Raw genomic sequence first — 6,821 nt, 5'->3', positions numbered from 1 at the left:
GGTTCTGACTCATAGTAACCCTGCATAGGGTTTCCAAGATTGCAAATCTTTACGAAAGCAGAAAGTCTCATCTACAGAGCAGCTGGGAGACTCAAACTGCTGATCTTGTGGTTAGCATATTATAAAATAAAATTAAAATTAAAAAACGTTAACTACAAAAGAGTGTTTATTGTGTTCTACTGTGAAAATAGACTTAAATTTGAGAAGATTAAACATTTGATAAAAGGAAATGTATAAACTCTGTCAAAAGATGAAATGGGAGGGAGAGTAGAAATTCAAGGAAAAGAGCAAGATGCAGAAGAGGATGCTCTGCCACCATTTGTGGAAAACGGAGATAGGTAAACATTCACTAGTGGATGTATACCAGGACCTCTGGTAGTGTACTGGTTACAAATCGGGCTGCGAACCAGAAGGTCAACAGTTCGAAGCTACCAGCTTTTCCACGGGAGAAAGATGAGGCTTTCTGTTCCCGTAAAGATTTACAGCCTTGAAAACCCTGTTCGGGGTCGCTATGGGTCGTAACCGACTCGACGGCACATTACATTACAATAACAAAGTGGATGTATAGATAGATGATGAATGGATCAATGATAGATAGATGACAGACAGACAGAGAGATAGATGACAGATAGTTAGGGAGATAGACGACCAAAAGAAAGAATTTGAGTCTTTTTATGAAAAGAAAACCTGGAAATACATGTAAAAAATAGCTATGAAAACAAAAGAAAGAAACAATCTGATGAAAAAGATAAAGGAAATCTGTTTTATATAATTTTGACATTAGAAATATGTAAAAGGTTTAATATCCAAAAAATAAAATTAATCTTTAAATGAATCTAATGATTCGGCAGAAAATGGGAATGAAGACTTATATGAGTAGCAATGTTTCCTTCAGTCAGATAAAGGAAGGGAATAAAAACAACGAACAAACAAAACCCAGAACTAGGGGAATATTTAGAAAGTGAATAGACAGCTCCTTCAATGGGAATTTAAATGTTTGAAGCACTAAAGAGTTTTAATGAACTGGGATGACAAAGTATTATGAACCAAATCCATCAAATGTCTTTTATAATTATCTCATGTTCATTCTGTCATTAGAGAAACTATTGCAATGGGCCCAAAATATTGGGTCATCTTTATTCAGCTAATAAGTTTTGAGAAGAAAATGCATTAGCTCATACTTCTTATTACAACTTTTACTTGGACATTGTACCTACCACAGGAAAGGTTAACAAAGGCAAAAGGATTCTGAGCCAGGATTTTCACATTACTCTTCAGATTAAATAAATACCACTGTCCCTTGCTATAATGAAAACAAATTGATTAAAGATGGTAATAAAGTAGAATTAAGCTTTCCATCTTATAAACAAATGACATGGCATTATTTTCAAGTCATCTTTTTCAATTTTTTTTTTCCTTTGAAACAGCTTTGTGCAACATTTATTTTCCCCACACATCATGTATAACCAATGTGATTGTGTTTAGATTTAAAAAATGCTAATGTATTCCAAGAAAAATACATTTACAATAATCCATGGTTTTATGGAATAATAACTAATTTCTGTAGAATATTAATTAGAAAGGCGTCTCACAATTCATGCTTATTTTTATTACAAGAGGTAGGCATCACTATCATCAGTTTACAGATAAAGAAATCAGAATTCAAAGGTTAAAAGTGACTTTTTCCAAACTCATGTACCAAATGAAGAGAAAGACAAGATTTAAATTTGGTTTCTGATTACAAACTGAATATTAATTCCACCCCACCATATATTCATGAAGTCCTGGTGTGGTGTTATAGGATAATCACTGGACTGTACATTTTCTTTTTGAGGGTCAAACAACTATTCTTTTTGTGTGTGTGTGGTAATTTTATATGCAACTCTCACAATTTTCACTTGAAGGGAAGAAAATCACTGAACCTACTATGAAGCTGTAGGTGGCATTTGTTGCTTTTATTTTGGTTTAGAATTTTAGAATATTTCTCCTGTTGCTGACATATAGAAAAGACAACAATAGAAATTACTCATAAAATATTACAAAATATCTCTAGCATGGTGCAATTTACAATTCTGCCAATAACTCACTTAGAAAGTGATTTCTCTTTCCGTCCTTTGATTTCTTTCCATTTCTGAGAAACAAAAACTAATCATTTTCAGCACTCAGTAGCCATTAATTTCTACTTAAATGGGGACTGATGATGGAGATATTTACTTTTATAAAGCACTTTGAAATCGTCCATCACATCAAATATGAATTACAACATCATTTACCTATCATTGAAAATGTAAAGTCAGCAATAATTTAAGAATGAAAAACTGTATTCCTGGGATTAAAAGTTTTCCAAGCAGAGGACTTGAAATTTTAAAATCACAAGTTATAGCTCACTTGGAATAGATTTCATTTTACACTTTTCTTCCAAACTCAATATTCCCATTATATAAATTTTCAAGTTTAAGTGACAATATTACATTTTCAAAAGAGTAGAGTGAGACCTCTGTAGGTAACAACTCTGTTGTGGAAAGCCCCTAATCAAAGAAAACATTGTCTAAAGAATGGGCAAGACCATGCTAAAACATTTTCCTTGTCACAAGAAAATTGCCTTTCATTTTTAGTTAATCTTTTATAAGCTATACCAAATTGAAAATACTAAGTTTTCCAATTTACAAAATTGTATATTCTTTCCTCTAAAATTTCCTGCATGTCAAGTCCTCGTAAAATGTGTTTCTGTATAGAATTCTATGCCACATTTAATGACGTAGAGTTGTATATTATACAACTTTCGTAACTCTGTCAGCAGTTTCTGAAAAACACTTAATTTGATAACAGTATGCTGTACAACAAAACTTAACTTTTTTCATTTTTTCATAAATATATATTTTTACAGTAACTAGCATTTGTCTTGTAAGAAATATGAGCCATGTTTTTTTCCTATACTGCTGGAGGTAATTGTCTCAAATCTCTCTTTTGCTCTTAGGATAACATTCCATGTTTAGTATATAACTGGGATTCAACACAGATGGGATTACACAATTGTCGCAACTATTTCTATACAAACTTGATAATTTAGTGGCTTGAGTCTTACATGAACAAAACATCAATGACAGCTTAATTTTTTCTTTTGAATTGACTATTATGTGGGAAAATATAACTAATTCTCAAGTACAGTTTTTTCTAACTTTTTAGACTATCACCACTATAGATAGAGTATTGGTGTGGTATTATAGGATAAGCACTGGACTACCAACTAAAAGGTCAGCAGTTCAAACCCACTATCCATTCCTTGGAAACCCTATAGAGGGTCACTATGAGTCAGAACCAACTAGACCACACTTAACAACATAAAAGAGCAGCCGCTGTAGGATAAGCATTGGACTTTAACTGAAAGGTCAGCAGTTCAAACTCACCAGTTGCTCAGCAGGTGAAAGATGAGGCTTTCTGCTCCCATAAAGATTTAATACCTATCAAGGGTTGCTGTGAGTTGGAATCAACTTGGTGACAGTGATTTTCTAGATGATCCTAAATTGTCAGGTTAAAAAAAGATTTTACATGATGACTTAGCATATTTTGTGTTGGTGTTAAATGCTACTTAGCAAGTCCAAGTAAAGAGTAAAACTTCCCCTTAGCGTTCTCTAGGCTGCTATCTTTATAGGAGCAGGTTTCCAAGTCACTTTCCTCCAGAGCTGCTAAGTGTATTTGAACCACTAATCTTTCAGTTAGCAGCTTAGAGCTTGGCCATAGCACTACCAGGGATATAAAACAATTGCAATGCATATTTGAACCTTTGCACATGAGATGTACTCAGATGGTTTCTATTCTATTCTTTTGTTATTATTTTAATGTGCAACTGAACACTAAATTGATTTCAGAACCCATTCATTGATCAACTCCCCCAACAGTGCTCTGGAGCTCAAATCACAATGGTGAACATTTCAAATGTCACATTTACTTGCAAAGTCTCCATAAACTCTTAAAATTCTCCTTGCTTTTCTGTGATAGTTAAGGTTTTGTGTCAATTTGATTAGGCCAGCATTGTCAGTGGTTTGACAGGTAAGATGCAGTATCTATAGCTCATGATGAGATCTAATATAATGTAATCAACTCTAGGAGCAGCTAATCGATTGAAGGGAAGCTTTCTCAGGTTGTGGCCTGTTCCCAATATATATTGCACACTCAGGCAACGATTGCATGCTTCCTGATGAGTCTGAATCTTTCATCTGGCTCATCCTCCAACCTTCAGTTCCTTGGACCTGAGCCAGCGACCTGCTCTATTACCTGCTCATTCTAGGATACATCAACAGCTTGCCTTCTTACCTGCCAGACCTGTCTTCCTGCTAGACCTGCCTTCCAGCTTGTACTTTTGCCAGGTCTGACCCGCTGATCTTGGTTCATCTGACTTGGACTTGGGACTCTCCCACCTCTACAATTGTGTGAGTCATTTCTTTTATATAAACCTCTCTTTTCATATATATATATATATTTCACTGGCTTTGCTTCTTTAAAGAAACCAGCCTAAAACACAATCCCAAATGTAATTTGAAATTAAAACACAACAGATTGTTTTTACTATTAAAATTTCCTTTCTTATTTTAATGTAGGATTAATACCCGGCATTATGCAGAGTCTTAGTATGGTGCTGTGGGTTAATGCACTGAACTGCAAAGTCAGTTTGAACCACAAGGTCAGCAGTTCAAGCTCACCAGCCACTCCTCAAAAACTGTATACAGGGTCTCTATGGGTGGGAACCAACTCAACAGCAATTAACAACAGCAACTACGTATTATATTTGATGCTGTATCTGGAGTCCTGATGTGGTGCATCAGGATAATGCACTGAACTGCAAGGTCAGCTTGAGCCATAAGGTCAGCAGTTCAAACTCACAGCTGCTCCATGAAAACCCCATACAGGGTCACTATAAGTTGGAACCAACTTGATGGCACTTAACAACAAATCTATTAAATTTTATATCATTTCTTGGGAAAGCAAATGAGACATGCTACTGTGTTTAATAAAACTGTTAACAAAGAATGGCAATGAATTCTCACAGAGTTGACATATATAGTGTGTTTTTCTAGAGATGCAATATAAGTGAAGATGGTACTGGAATGTTATTCCATACATTTTCTAAGTCCCTCTTTGATGTGTTGTTGCATTACTTAAAGAAGAAGAAGAAGAAAAAGCAATATACTAGGTTCCCTTGGCCCTCTACTATGATTTGAAGAGATGTTTTTCTAAAAATAGCAAAAAAAAAATTTTAAGTACAAAATTATAATGATTGTAATTATATATATGAAACAGTTAAGGCTTTATACTATGAGACTAATTGTTAATAATTATTATGGTTTTTGACTGTCTGATAGTCTTAGAAACTGATAGGGAGCAAAGCTTATCAGAGTAGAAATAAGTATAATATTTATAGTATTCAAGGAGATTTGATTATCTTATAGTATTGATACTGTATGATATGATTTGGATGTTGTTGTTGTTGTTGTTAGGTGCCTTCAAGTCCATTCCTACTCATAGTGACCTTGCATCAGGTTTCAGAGGCTTTAAGTCTTTGTGGGAGTAGAAGGCCTCCTCTTTCTTCTGCACAGCAGCTGGTGGGCTTGAACCACATGTTTTGCGGTTTGTATTTCTGTGCTCATCCTGCAGAGCCACCACACTCCCCATTATTTGGATAGTGAAATATACATAAGCTAAGGAATTATGTTGCTTTGAAAACAAGGAGCACTTACACAAACCATGGTATTTTCAATCAACTCATACGCATAAGAAAGCTGGACCACAAGGAAAACCAAAGAAAAAGTGACACCTTTGAATTATGGTTTTGAGAAAGAAATTTTACAAAAGTACTCTCACTAATTAACCCTAAACAAAAGAAAAATCTAGTTAAATGAATTAGATAAAGTGCTAGTCCACTGATTTTATTCTAATTCATCTAAATATTCTTATAGATTTTAAAAGAGGCAACTCTAAACAGAAATAGCCAAACCTAAAAGGAAAACAAGGCACTCTGATTAATGGGCCTACTTTTCTATGTAGTAATAGTTCACAATGGAGTCCTGATGTGGCGCTGTGGAATCATGGCTGGACTGCAAGGTCAGTTTGAACCACAAGGTCAACGGTTCAATCTCATAAGTCACTCCTCGGGAACACTATACATAAGTTGCTATGAGTTGGAATAGACTCAAAGGCTCTTAACAACAATAGTTGACAAGACTTACTGACCTTAATCATTGTATTTTGTTTACTATTCTTAAAAAAAAAAAAAGTTTATTGTATGTTAGGTGAAAGTTTGTATAGCAAATTAGGTTACTATTTAATATTTTTTAGGAGATTTTCTGTACTTTGTTAGGTTTCACAATGTGCTGGCATTCTCATTATTTATATTCTGTTTGTTCTATTTCCAGTAATCTTGCTTCATTTCTCCTATTTTCCTTCTTATCTGTGCTTTTTAGAATGTTGACCATTTATCATATTGTTGTTATTGTTGGTAGGTGCCATTTAGTCAACTATATTGACCCTGTATAGGGTTTCCCAGGAGCAGCTGGTGATTTTGAACTGCCAAACTTGCAGCTCAAATGATCTTTCAGTCCAGTGCTGATTGTTTAAGGGAGCACATTACTCATGGGTCATATTCACTTTATAAGTCAATCTATTATTTAAATGAATGACGACCTCCAGAAATAGCTTAAGTTCCAAATTCAAAGAGTAATAGTCTTGGGGTTTCTTTGGGCATTTTTAGAAATTTTAATTTTGTTCTATATTTTCTTCTATTTTATCCAGGACCTTCTAGTGTGCCCTGGTTGAATAGTCAGTGG

This window comes from Chrysochloris asiatica, unplaced genomic scaffold (genome assembly GCF_000296735.1).
Source record: "Chrysochloris asiatica unplaced genomic scaffold, ChrAsi1.0 scaffold00059, whole genome shotgun sequence".
In the NCBI taxonomy this organism is placed as follows: Eukaryota; Metazoa; Chordata; class Mammalia; order Afrosoricida; family Chrysochloridae; genus Chrysochloris; species Chrysochloris asiatica.
This window is presented reverse-complemented; position numbering follows the sequence as displayed.